At 52.2% G+C, this 14,579-nt stretch overlaps 1 pseudogene; it reads right to left on the minus strand.

Annotated features, from left to right (window-relative positions):
* Positions 1 to 3,104: 3,104 nt before the first annotated feature.
* On the minus strand, positions 3,105 to 14,065 carry LOC124680268 (annotated as a pseudogene).
* Positions 14,066 to 14,579: the final 514 nt, after the last annotated feature.

Consider the following 14,579-nt stretch of genomic DNA (forward strand, 5'->3'; position numbering starts at 1 on the left):
GAGGTTTTGAACCAAGTACTCTCTTTCGCTTCGGGTATGTGTTGTAACCTTGATCTTCCTCTCGTTCCGAGCCTCCCGTGGCTATCACCCGAAACTCTAGATTGTCCACTTAGATCCGCCCTTCTCCCGCTCGGATGCGTAAGCTCGCCTCCTTTCTCCCGTTCAACTCAGCTCGTCCGTTTTTCTATTTCTCGGGCAGTTCGTGCGAGCCTATATTGATAAGCTTGCAGCTCTTGAGCCGTAGCCGTCGTCGTCATTGGTTCTGAACCATCTAGGGCTTTTGCCGCTCTATCCCGAGCTGCTCGTGGAAGTTGAACTCGACGCGTGGTGTGGGCCCGACATATTTAGTGCCCATACCTCTCCTTAGATCTGAGGGATCGACAAAAGGATTTCCCAACTCGTCGAAAGCCTCCGATGTTTCCTCTTGATTTTCGATAGCATAAATCTGATGATATTTTGTACTCGGACCTATGTTGGGTTTGGTGACATCATTGTTGAGATTGATGAAGACCTTGCCCACCGTGAGAGATTTGTCGATGAAGTCGTAATTGTCGGCATCGCTTGAGCCATCGCTTATATATGAGTCCGCAGATGACTCAAACGATGCGTTGTCGAAGATCTTGGCGAGTTTCTCTCTTGCTCGATGCCGACGTAACGTGTTGCCGAAGTTCCTTCTTCGACTCGGTTGACGATGCATAGCTTGAAAAATCAGAATCGACCGCCGACGATCCCGACGAAATCGGAATTTCGACACGATACGATCCTTCCTTCTCGACGCGAAAGTGGAACCTTCCGAACGTCATCTCCAAGGGCTCCGCCGGATACGCATATGCATCCAAACGGGAGGGTGGGTGAGGAACAAAATCAACAAGACCAACGAGCGATCCGTTTACCTCGATCCATAGTGTTGCTTCCGAGTTGATGATGTCGAAGATTTTGAACGTGCCATCGAGATCGGATCCTTACGCCTCTAATTCCCACAGACGGCGCCAATTGACAAGGGATTAACTTATCAATGCCTATGGATTGTAGGCTAGGGTTTAGTTAGAAGTAGAGGGCAAGTAGATCTCGAAGGTTTCAGCCGAAAAGTACTCGACGAATACGAAAACTAGGGTTTGCAGACAATGATTCGATGATCTCCTCGTCCCTCGACTCCCCCTTTATATAAGAGGTGGAGCCGAGGATTTCGTTTTGTACAAGTTACAGAGTCCGGGACGGTTTCTAACTCATCCCGCCAGATTAAATAACACTTCCTATTACAACTCTATCTTTTCCTTAAATACATCTTGGGCTTCCGAATCTTCTTATTCTTCGGGTAGTGGGCCTTCAATAAACCCCGGGTACTATATTCGGCAGGCCCATTTGGGATGCCTATGTCAAGCATCCTCCATGAAAGTATCACCGAAATGAGAAAGATAGCTTTCATCGATGAAATCATCCCCTTCTTCATCTTCTTCCATTATAACCCCTCTTTCTCCATGCTTGGTCCAACAATTATAGCTTGGCATGAAACCGTGCCGAAGCAGGTGCATGTGAACATCTCTTGAGGAAGAGTAACCCTTCTGATTCTTACACTTAACACATGGACAGATAACAAAACCCCCTCGCTTGTTCGCATTAGCCACTACGAGGAAATCTTTCAAACCCGTACTTGAACTCGCCGGAGAGTCGGTTACCGTACATCCATTGCCGATTCATCTGCATTATTATAATATAAAATATATAATTAACCATCATGCATTTGTTAAACTAACTAGCTACAAACAATATAAATTAAATAATGAACTACACACACATGCATATTGTATCAATGACGACACATCAAAGGTTCAAGTTGCTAACCGCGATCGAGGAGGAAAAAATAAATGAGAAAGCTCAAGTGTGGCTCCAACACTTCATATCATGTTTGTTTCATGCTCTTGGGGCATTTCATCAAACACCTTATGTGCATAAGAGGAACCAAAAGCAAACCTAACACTCACTTGTGAAGTTTGTGAAGAGAATGGCTCCAAATGGCTAAGTGTTGGCTGCTTTGGATGGGTATATATAGGGGAGGGGCTTTAGTCCCGGTTGGCTCGGCCAACCGCGACTAAAGGCCTTCGGCACCTTTAGTCGCGGTTGGCCCGGCCAACCGCGACTAAGCCCCGCACGTGCACCGGCTGGCCACCGAGCGCCCTGGGCCCAGGCCTTTGGTCGCGGTTCGCCTCCCGAACCGCGACTAAAGGTACCATTAGTCGCGGTTCCTGCAGCATCGCGACTATGGGGCTCACCCGAAGCCTGTTTTTCCACTAGTGAGCTGACACTATAGACTGTGCATTAACACCGTGGGGTGAGAGTGAGGAAAAAAACTAACGTGGCGGGTGAGAGTGAGGCTATGCATTGGCACTTAGAATTGCTCTAATACACACAAAATCCTGCCCAAGGCAGCTAGCTGTGCCCTCCTTGGTCTCCGTTCTCCTGCTGCACGGGTATTTCCATGGCGCTAGCTACCGCGAGAAGAGTCCCAAGACCAAGGCTACACGTAAGTCAGTAGTAGTCTGTGTCAAATCAGCAGCAGTCTCGTTTTCCTCTAGCCTGCAGTGGCCATACTAGCATCGATCGATTGTCAGTCGTCACTGGCTCACGCAGCTCGTCGTATCGAGCCAGCGATAGGCGATAGCATCATCGGGATTCAAGGCCCGAAGCAGCTACAGCACGGATCCTCAAAGTACGTGTCTCGACTCTGAATGTCTGGCAGCAAGGAAAAAAGATAAGAGTTTCGAAAAGATAAAGCGAGCCAAGAGATGCTGCCAACACATGATCTTTTAAAAAATAGGAGAAGACTATTTTATCCATTATGTCATATATCTTTTCTTAGCAACAAAATTTTCTACCGAAATTAAACTAACTCTGATTAATTGTTAAGACTGGTAATAAAAGATAATGCATTATATAACTTGTCTCTATTGCGATGTACGCTTTTCTCAATCATTGTACATGCCGTTAGGAGGATCAATTTCCCAAGTCTAGCATGCTAGAGGCACAAACTGAATCGTCTAAAAAAAGGAAAGGCGCAGAGACACCCTAGCACAGATTATGTGTTCTCAGTTCCAGGTCCGATCACATCAAGCTCGAAGCTGCACCCTTGCACATGCCATTTCTAGTTCAGTACAAACTGCACATTCACAGAGCCTACAGGATTATTCTGCACAGAAAAATGGACACTTGAACAGAAATGCAGATTCAGACAAAGAACCAGGTCCATGATTACCAAACTTAACCAAATCATCACAACGATCATCTCTGATCAGCTGTTGTCAGGACTAACAATTGTAGAACATAATGCTTGTTAAGTAGGTCACTCAAATGAATGGTTTGACTACATATTGACGAGGGCAAGCATTTTTCTATAGCCTAAAATATGGCACTGAACTATCTAACACACGATCTAACAGCAAGTCGGATTTCAGTTGGCTTAACAGTACAGCTTGCAATCAGGTTCACCAAAAATCCTTACCAGACCCAGCCTAAAACTTAAATGGGCTGAAAATGAGTGGGGGCACTACTATTGGGGTGACTGGGGCCCAATTAGTGAAATACTAGATTTTATAGCTATGAAATCAGAAATTGAGTGGGGGCCTAGGCCCCCGCTCGGCACAATGTTGGTCCGCCCTGATCCTTACCTAAACTGACATGTCACTGAGAAAAGCCTCCTGGGTTATTTCATTCAGGGTTGAACTTCTGCTTCTTCAAGTGCTCCTTGCTTTTCTTGACGGTCTTCGTGTAGTCCTCGGCGCCTGCGGACTACGCCGACGGCCCCGACCTTTGGCCGTCGGCATATCTCCAGGCCACCGGCGCAGTGACGTTTTCGTGTAGTGCTTTACATCACTTGTTAAGGCCATTTTTGGAATCTTTCACACAGAAAACATGGATCGGATTAGTATGTCAACAGGTTAAATTTAAACTTTACAGCTGCTAATATAACAATATAGACACAAACCTCTTGGTCTGGAATGTAGATCCTGCTCTGCTTGCCATCTATTACATTATCCGTGACATTTTTCGGCTGTAAAGATGTTAATTGAGAGTTGTGAATACCATATACTGATCTACAAGTTCTCAGTGAGCATAACAGTGCACAAGGTAGGAGTTGTTAAGGGCCAAAGGCACCAGTTGCCACCTAAGAGCATCTCCAACAGACGCGCTAAAACCCCCGCGCGGCAAAAAAACCGCCGTTTTGCCGCGCGCGGTCGCTGCCGCGCTGCTCCAGCGGACGCGGGAAAACGGCGCGCGCGCTAAAAGTTTTACCGCCCGCGCGCTTTCGCGCTATCCCGCGCGGGGAATCTGCCGCGTGCGTTACCGCGCGCGCCATAAAGAGGACACGCGCGAAGCGGCCAACTGCCACTCCTCCCACGCGTCTTCCTCCCGCGCCCTCTCTCTCCCCGCCGCTCTCCCTCCCGCGCCGCTCCGCCTCCGGCCGTTCCTCCTCGACGCGAAGATGCCGCCGCGCCGCCGCTCATCCTCCGGCTACCGCGGCGTCCGCGCGCGGCCGAGCGGCCGCTTCGACGCCGAGATTCGCTCCGGCGAGGAGCGGATCCGGCTCGGCACCTACGACACCGCGCATGAGGCGGCGCGAGCCTACGACGCCGTCGCGTGGCGCCTCGGCCGCCCCCGCCGGCAGATGAATTTCGACGACGTTTGGACGCGCGAGCAGGCGGAGATGCTCGCGCCGCCATCGCCGCTCATCACGAACGAGCAGCGGCGCCGCGCCCGCGACCTCGAGCAGCGCATGCGCGTGGCGGAGCAGGATGAGCGCAACCGCCTTGAGTGGGCGCGCGCGTTCCCGGAGGACGTCGCCGCCACGGAGGCCTTCTACGCGGAGAAGGAGGGGGACAAGGGGCGAGGGCGGCGATGAAGAAGGCGAGTCGCGAGAAGCGCCGCGCCGAGTCCGCGGCGAGGAAGAAGGCGAGGGCGACGCGGCGGCGAGGAGGAAGGAGGAAAGGCAGAACGCCGCAGGGCCGTCGACCGTCGTCCTTTCGTCCTCCTCCGAGTTCCAGTACACGACGACGTCGACGCCGGTGTCGGATACGATACTGAGCAGCTCCGACTTCGACTGGGAGTCCGACGACGGCGAGGAGTAGTTTATTTATTAGTATTTTCGTTAAAATGTCGTATTGTATCGCGCACTTTTAAAATATATTCGTATTTTCGATCAAATTTCATAGTTTGTTTGAATTTTCAAAAAAAAACGGTCCGATTTAGCAGTTTGTGACGCGCGCGCTGCAAAATAGCGCCTCTGGCGGAGGTGCGTTTTTCTCACACCAACGCGCGCTGCAAAATACAGCCTCCGCCGGGGGCAAATTCGCTATGCCGCGCGCGAGCGGTATACAGCGCGCCCAATCGCCGGTATAGCGCGCCGAGATTTTACAGCGCCTCTTGGAGATGCTCTAATCATCAAGGCACCAGTTGGCACCTTCTTAGCATGGCCAGGAGCCTTCATTGCTTCTTTCTCTAAATCTTGAGCAGGAAGTCGGTGCCGTCTAACTACCAGGTCCATTGAAGGCCCAACTTCAACTAGCTCCATTCTAGGAATAGATGTGCCTGATCGTTTTAGACCGAGAGCACAGTGCATCATGCCGACAGTAGTAGGATCGAGAGATTTCTGCGCAGACAAATATCCGATCCATGCCAACAATGTTCAGATTCTCTACCACCTATGTCAACAATAAAGAGGTTACTATGAAGCTCAAGAGATTACTTATGTCCTACACGTAAACAAAATCATACAAATAGAAATGCACACCTCTCCTTTGAAATGATCAAGCAACATTTCCTTCAAATGCTTCAGCTCTTCAACACAATCAAAGTGCTCCCCGATGAAGGCAAAAAAAGGCTTTGTCCCAAGCCTTAGGAGCCAACTTCGTATCATATGCATAGGATTCTATCGATTTGTAGTTCTCGACTCCTACTTCAATAAGGTCATATATGTTGGGAGTGGCGTTTTGACTCCCGGGTTGAGATGCACCGGAAATCTGGACCAACGAATGTTGCTCCGAGATTGCTTAGAAGGACGAGAAAAGCAGGTGTACATCGGCCAGAAAATGAAAGATACGTTCAGTGTGCGTACAGCAGATAGGTGGGGCCTGCAGTGTTCAATGCTGTAACGGGGAGGAGAAGACGGAGTCCGTGAACGGGGCTGTCACTGCGGTCAACCCGGACTCGCAGTACATGTCGGTGCGGCGTCGTGGACCATGGGTCCAAATTTACGACTTGGCGCTGTCGCTAAGCGCATCTCGAACGGAGTTTTGGACGCACAAATTGTTTGCGCCCCGTTCGTTTGTGTTATTAGCGGACGGAAAAAATGTCTATTTTTATTTGCGTGTCCGTTTACGTCTGGAGTACCATCTGATGCATTTTTTTTCTACTTTTTCTCCCCTCTTTTTCAATTACAAACATTGTTCCAAATATTTACACAAAATAATACATAATTTGGAACATGATTTACACAAACTAATACATAGTTTGAAACATGGTTTACACAAACTAATATATAGTTAAAACATTGCAAAATAAGGAAACTTAACTAGTATTAGCATCGCAGATTTCGTGTGTTTGCTGCCAAAAAAGAACACTCTCAGTCACTCTCAGTCATCCAAACTGAAAAATTCAGCTGGTAATGATAGCCTTGTTTGTACTTTCGAGGAAGAACATCGAGAAACCTCCGTGTCCCTATTTTCGCAGCGAAGAAAGAACACTCGGCGTGTTCAATCGTCCTCCTCATCATCGTCGCTGTGGTAGTGCCGGCGGGAGGACGTGTCGTCGAACACCTTGACGCTCATATCCGCGTCGCCTAGGTAGGAGAATGCGAGCACGCAGCCCCGTTTGAGGTCGTGGTAGCGCACGAATTTATCCCAACCGGTGTGGAGGTATATATTGCCGCGCCCGTCGAAGAGCACGTCCATCGGCCACCGGCAGCAGTCGCAGCCAGCCTCCCGCAGATGCAGCGCGGCCGGCTCATTGCCGGCGACGAACTCAGCGAACTTGTCTGGTAGCCTCTGGATGCCGAGTGGGTCGCTGTTGAGGACGACGACGAACTTGAACAGCACTTGCTGCTCTTCCTGCAGGTACGACCATGAAGACAACGATGTCGCAGTCGACGGCGACCGTGCAGCTCTGCCGCGGCCATGAGCTCGACCACGACCGCGATCTCGGCCTCGGCCTCTGCCTCTACCAGCCAACGCGTCGACTCTTGAGATGGTGGCGGTTAGGGTTGGGGAGAGAGGCGCTACGGTTTGTGTGTGAGGGACGATGGGAGAGCGCCCCTTTTTATAGGCCGGAGGGAGGCGGGGGAGCGGTGGCACTCATTAACCCGGCACGGAGAGCTAGGCGCGACAAGATGCTTCGCTGTGTCTCTGCGGAAACTCCACCATCGTTGCGCGCCAATAACTTCTGTCACAAGGTAGGCGACGGTTAGGTTAAACCAATCGAGGCAGGGTCGCTGCCAGGCGAGCCCAACGAAACGTCCGTCAGATGCAAACGAACACTTTGCGCGTCCGCAGAGACGCATCCGAGGCGCATATTTAGGCCAGGTTTGCGTCGCCGCGAACGGCCCGATCACTTTGCGTCGCCCGGCTGGAACAGGGCCCCAACGCATTTTTCCATCCCGCGGACGTAAACGTTCGCTCAGCGTCCGTTTATGTCGCCCTGTTGGAGATGTGCCTAACCTCGTGTCTCCCCAGATCTGAGCGGTCGAAACCTCGGAGCCGTCCCGGAACAGAAAGTTGGGCGAAAAAAAGCAGGACACTGAAGAATCTGGGGCGTGGCGCGGGAAGTGAGGCAGGGAGAGAAGCGTCGAATTTGCGGCGGAAGTTGCCGGATTCAGATCAACGGTTTTCGCCGGTGGGGCGCACTTCGACATCATGGACTTTCCCTCGATCCAGTGAGCAGGTACGACCTTCTCCCGCGCGGCATGGATGTTGGTTCTTACAAAATCTGACCGAGCGGTCTTCCATGTAGGAGTGTCCCTATCTACGAAGGGGCAGCAGACAGTGTGATCAATGGTGCGGAAGCGAAAGAGGACGGCGAGTGCAGCCATGTGGCCTCGGTGGAACACGAATAATCGGTGATGGGCATATGGGGATGGGAAAAGCCAAATCTGTGATGTCGACAGGGAAAATGGATCCACGATCCCCCGCTATGGGCTACTGCTCATCGTCGCTGACGAGGTCGATGAACTCCGGCGTCCGCCATGGAAGCTGGTATGCCGGCGGTGGAGTAGGAAGGGCAGTGTGCGGCAACTGCGGCTAGGCCATCAGCGACGCAGGAGGCTGTGGTGAAGGTGGCCACGGATCCTAGGCCGTGGTGAAGGTGGCCACGGATCCTAGGCCGTTGAAGGAGTAGGAGTCGGCGAGCGGGCATTGGAATGCGTCGGCGTGGCCAGAGGAGTCACCAGCCTCCCCTGCGCGAGCGCTGACTCGCGAAGCTAGATGGCGAGCCCGTCCCACATAGAGAGCTTGTCGAGCTTGCTATTGGCTAGTGCCATGGCAATGGCCTCCTCCTCGCTAATGTCTGGCGGCTGGGTCTCCGGATCCCACGTCGGCCCGTCGTCGTCGTGGTCATTGTCTCCGCCTTGGACATGGCTGTCCGACGAGGTCTCGCACTCGGCCTCGGCGGCGTCCTCGTCCTCGTCGTACTCGTCGTTGTCGTTCTTGTCTTTTTCCGCGGCGATCTCGTGGTCGAAATAGTCGAGGTCACCGAGGTATCCCGCTCGGCGGTGCGCGTCGAACTCCCACATCCCGAACGAGATCCAGTTGTAGAAGTTGAGCGCGTACGCCGGATCTTCTCGGAGATCGGTCGGCAAGATGGCTCGGCGGCGGCGCACCTCGTCACGGCGCTCTTGGCCCTCGCGTGGCACGGGATGGACCGGCACACGCATGGAGTTGAGGTACCAGCCTCCTCTAGGCAGGCTAGCGTTCGACCATGGCACATGCCGGTTTTTTTCCCAGAGGCGGCGTGTGAACTCTATGCGAACGTACCGCCCGACCCGTAGCTTCTTGTCGGACCGTGAGCGGCTAGCCTCGTGGTTGTTCTTGGTTTTGCGGAACGGCCAAGATTTCTTCCCCATGGCGTCGATCGGGTGGATACGACGGACTCTGGCAATGGTGTGGTTGAGAAAATGGCCGCCGACAATGGACCTTTAAAAGTCTCGGACGCCATCTCGCTTCCTGCCACTGCGACGCCACCCACAGCGCACACGCGCGAAAGCCGAGACGCGCCATTAACGCGGCTCTGAAAAGCTGCAGCGCGCTGCCCGTAAGTCATGCCGCGCTGAAGACGAAGCATCTGTGCCGCTGCTGCCAGACGGGCCCGTGCGAGAAGCGTGCGGACAACCATTGTGTCCGCGCAACGCAAACGTGCCGCATATTTGGATCGCGTTTGCGTCTCGGCGGACAGGTCGAACACTATGCGTCGAACCGCTAGAACGGGATGCAGACGTATTTTCAGTCTACGCTTGCGTCGCTTCGTTGGAGATGCCCTAAGGCAACTTGCACTTTGGTAGAGAACTGAATTTTTGCTTATTACTCAATTGTATTTTGAGAATGTAGAATTGCCTGTAAACGGAACGATTGGAGACTGTAGAACTTGTAGTGATTTCAGAAAAGGGACTGAGTGTAAAAAAGAAAATTGTGTACTGTAATTTTTCCGAAGGAAAAACATGTGCGTGATGTAAAAAATTCAGAGCAGGGATAAATAATGTGTGGACATGTGATGTTAGGATGGGAGGAGTTAGCATGGGTGATGGAGCACATGACTGCCTTGTGCCCCTGTATACATGCAGAGCGATGGTAGTTCGATGTGTCCGGTTGCGTTAATTTTTTGGAAACAGCATGAACAATTTGTATTGTGGCGGACAGAACCATAGACCTGTGTGCCTGATGTGAGATATGTGGCTAATGCAGGTTGCGCATTGGGAAGGCACCGCCTGACAGAAGGGAGTGGAGTATTGTCCTGGGAAGCAGCCATGTGGGAGGAGGAAGAAGACGCCATGGATCTCGAGCTCTTCTTCCCTGGGGGAACCCTAGACGAGAACAGCGGCGGATGTGGAGTGTGAATGTGTGATCCCGATCTGGACATCTGGGCTTTGCTTTTATTAGACGTGTTGCCCACCCCAGAGTCGTTGGGCCACGCAGCTTCCGGTCCAACACGCCATGCGTCAGTCCAGGACGTGATGAAACATTTTGTACCGGTGCATCCGTTCACGCGACGTCGCAATGAATTCAGCCCAACGATCACAAAAGGACACTGTTCCTTATTCCCCTGTACGAACAGATACGGTGAAGAATACACGCGTTTGCAACCGATCTGTCCGACTCTCTTTGGTCCACGTATCGGGCTCATCTGGACCCGGGAGCCAAGATGGATTTCCGATATATGTTGATCATAAGTCCTTCCCAAAACAAGATTGTTTGGCCCCTTCTTTGAATGAGAACCATACTGCAAAAAACATAAACTGTTACAGTTATAAATAGGAGAAATATGAACTCTGTAAATACATGATGGCAACGGAACCTCATTATAACAGAAATGGTGAAGGTTTCAGATAAGTTTCAAACGAATATTAATAAATTTATTGTGCAGCTAACTCAGTCATTTTAGTTATGACCCAAATCATCAATTATTCTTTCTTTTCTCGGGTGAATAGCAATTCCATTTTCTCAACAACTACAAAGTAGAACATCAAATCAAGTCAGCATAATGCAACTTACCACTAAAGGACTGAAGACACGCCCCCGACCTCTCCCTCGCGTCGCCCCTCCAGGCGACCGGGGGGGAAACCCTAAACCCGCCGCCGCCGCCTCCCCCTCCCCCTCCTCTCCCCTCGTCGCCCCCGGAGGCGGCCGCCGGCAAGGCCGTGCGACGCCGGTGATGGGGGGGGCGGGGATCTCTCCTCCGGCCCCCGTGCGCCGCCGTAGGGAGGACGACGGCCGCGCGGGGTGGCCTCCGCCGCCGTGCGAGGTCGGCCGATTCCCCTCGTTCCCCTCTCCGGCGTGGCCTTGCCGGCGCTAGGAGGTGGTGGCCGGGGCTTGTTGGCCTACGTCGACCGGGCTGGGGCCGAGGACTCCGTGGCGGCGGCCCCGGGCGATGGGTGGGGCACCGCCGGCCGGCGGCGGGCGGCCGGTGCCGATGCTGCGGTCCTCTTCCTTCGGCCGCGCGGGCGGTGAAGGGGCGGCGGGTGTGGGCGTGGTGTGGAGGTCGCCCCGATGGGCCTCCGGTACCGGATCCGAAGATGGTGGCTCCCTCTCCGCGGTGCTCGTCGCACCTCCCCGGCTACGGGACCGCCTCCGGTGGCTGCGGGGTGTGGCCGGATGTGGGCTCGCGGACCGGGGAAACCCTTGGCCGACGGTGGCGGCCGCGACGTCGACGACGCCGACGGCGCCGTTCTCCTTCCCGAAGGCGACATCGAGGTGATATCCCTCCCTTCCCGCCCTATCTATCTCGGGCGAAAACCCAAAGCTTTGGCTTGGACGGTGGCGGCGCTCGGGTGGTGCCGTTCCCTCGTTGGAGGCGCCGTTTTGAGATAGTGGGTTTGGGTGGATGAGCTCGGCGGAGGTTGGTATGCATCGTCTTCGCCTACTCCTGGCAGCTTGGTCCGGTTTGGTGGTTTTTGCTACGGGTGGCTTTGATGTTCGTGGGTGACGGCGCGGCGAGGCGAGTGCTCGGAGTCTTTCTCCATGGCGGTAATTTCCATTATCCATGCGTGCTCAGGGAGAGCAATCTACCTCCAAAGGTACGGTGCCCTCCGAACCGGGGCGAGAAAGCAGGGAGCTTTCTTTGGAGGTGGAAACGGGTGGTGCCCGGGCTTTGCTTGGCCTCTGGAGGTTGACGACGGTGCGGTTCCCTCTATGGCGGTCTTCTTCACCAGCTTCGACGCCTCTCTAGTTAGATCACAAGACTGGACAATGGTCTCGGAGCTCAAGCTGTGTTGCACTCCTTTTCTTGTTTCGCTTGTAGTTTTCGGTTCCTGTTAGCTGGTTTTCAGCATCTTGTATCTTCTTGCCGGCAACGGCCTTATTAATTTAAGGCAGGGCTACGGCCTTCTCTTTAAAAACTTACCACTAAAAGACTGCAGTCAGATTTGAGGGAGAAGAACTCGAGAGAAATTTTGTCCCCGCTCTCAAATGGCTGACGCTGTGGTTCTTCTTGGTGTACTTCACAGCATGATCACGCTTCAGGTGGAAAAGATCTGCTAGCGCAGAGTTCAGAACCGCATTAGTCTTTGTACCGTGGAGAATATCTTATTGGCATTCTCAACCTGGAACAAACATTAGAGCAAGAGTCAACGTGCATAGTATTTCAGGTTTTCCGACATCGAAGACTCCGAAGGAGCAGAGCCTTCCAATATCCAATACGAAGTAAAATTAAATATTAGTGGGATTATCTGCATAACTCTTAGACACCTATCCCAGATAATACGCCACTACCTTTCGTGCGTAACTTGGTTCATGTCAAAAAGCAAAACGCACTCTCGCAAAGATACAATGTAAGTAAAAGTTTTCGATTAGCCAAAATTTGACAAGTTTATTGTGTTTTTCACCGGAACCTGCTTTATCTTTGAAGTTCACTGATACTTCGATGTCTAATACTAATGTCCAGCAAACTGAAGACAGATTTGCAACTTGGAACGGGAATCTAATCACCACGGCGGGTAGGACCGCGCTAGTGAAATCGGTCATTGCTTCCCAAGCTATCTACTACCTCACTCCCCTTGCCATACCTCCGGGCACCATGAAATTCATCGACAAGATCGAGAGGGCGTTCATTTGGTCCGCCAAGGATACTACAACCGGGGCCAAGTGCAAGGTTAATTGGGAATTGGTATGCCGCCCAAAGAAGTATGGAGGTTTGGGGGTGCTACACATGAAAAAATTTGCGGCGGCGCTTCGACTACGGTGGCCTTGGCTTGAATGAAAAGATCCCACAAAAATTTGGATTGGTTCCGGAAACCCATGCACCAACGAGGATATGGATTTGTTTTATGCCGCAACTTGCATCACTCTTGGGGACGGGAAGAAAACTCGTTTTTGGTATGCACCTTGGCTAGACGGAACAAAACCCATAGATGTGGCACCGTTGATTTACGAGAGCTCCAAGAGAAAGAATTGGAAGGTGGTGCAAGCTCTTCACCAAGATGCTTGGATTGCCAAGATTGACCTACAACGCACCTTCTCCTTAGACCATTTCATGCAATATGTGGACCTATGGACGCGGCTTACTACCATACATCTCAACCCCGGGGTGAGCGATGAGATTTCTTGGAAGCTCACGGCAAATGGCCTCTACTCCACCAAATCGGCCTATGAGATGCAATTATTCGGCTCCACCACATCCCCCTTGAACAAGATGGTTTGGAAGGCTTGGGCACCGCCTAAGATCAAATTTTTTGCTTGGCTTGCGAATCAAAATAGGCTTTGGACGGCCGACCGGTTGACGAAGAGAGGGTGGCCAAATTGCGGCCCTTGCTCCCTATGCAAACAATGTGTGGAAACCGTTGACCACCTCTTCGTCCATTGCCGCTTCACTACTCGCTTATGGACCGCCGTCAAGCAATGGTTGGATATATCCGAAGACGTCCAACATGATTCGACAAACTTCACCATCTCCGAATGGTGGCAATTCATGGCGGGGGGGGGAGGGGGAGCGCCAAAAACCGCAAGGCCATGGCTTCCATCACCCTCCTTGTTTCTTGGGAGGTGTGGAATGAGCGTAATGATAGGGTCTTCCGCAATAAAAGTGCTCCGTTTGATATAGTTTTTGATAGAGTTAAGAGAGAGGCTAGGCTTTGGGTTATTGCGGGCGCCAAAAGGTTGGGCGGAATGATGCCGGGAGAGTAATCCCTTGTAATTCATTTGCATGTACTTTCATGTTAAACTTCTTCACTTAATTAATAGCCCCCGTTTCAAAAAAAAAGACAGATTTGCAACACCTGAAGAAAGGGTGGAAGAGAAGTGGAGCTTAGGAACTTGGGCGCGTGCTTGAGGATCTCGCTCCTGGCGCGAATGCTCTTGGGAACCCTGATCGCCGCCATTATCTTCCTACTCCTCTGATCGAATCCAAGCCGCGCAGGAAGGGATGATTCCTCCGATGATAAACCCTTGAAGCCGCAGCGACAGAAAAGGGGTCGCGGACTCGCGGCGTGAGCGGGCAGAGCGGCTCGGATGCGAAGCCGGGGTCGACGTTAGGGGCGGAGCCGCGGAGGAAGGCCGGTGGCGTCAGGGGCGGCGAAAGTTTGAGGCTCTTTCAGTAGTGTTATTGATGAGATTAAAGAGAGATGTATCAGTAGGGGTAATGTACGTCTCTTTTCACCATGAGAAGAGAGAGTTCAATGTTGAAACTCATAGACCGGCAAGGATGGCTTTGACCTTGCCAGCGGGAAGATATTTGTGGCTAGTAGAGCCACCAGCGGGTCTCAATATGCATGCAACCTTAAACTTTGATGAATAAAAGGCATGTGATCTCTCTCAAAAAAAGGTAAGATTCGCCGTCGTGGAGGCAAATCCTATTTGATGCCTAATGTGTCGGTTATCCTCCCAACACTTTAG

This window comes from Lolium rigidum, unplaced genomic scaffold, assembly GCF_022539505.1.
Source record: "Lolium rigidum isolate FL_2022 unplaced genomic scaffold, APGP_CSIRO_Lrig_0.1 contig_11229_1, whole genome shotgun sequence".
NCBI lineage: Eukaryota > Viridiplantae > Streptophyta > Magnoliopsida > Poales > Poaceae > Lolium > Lolium rigidum.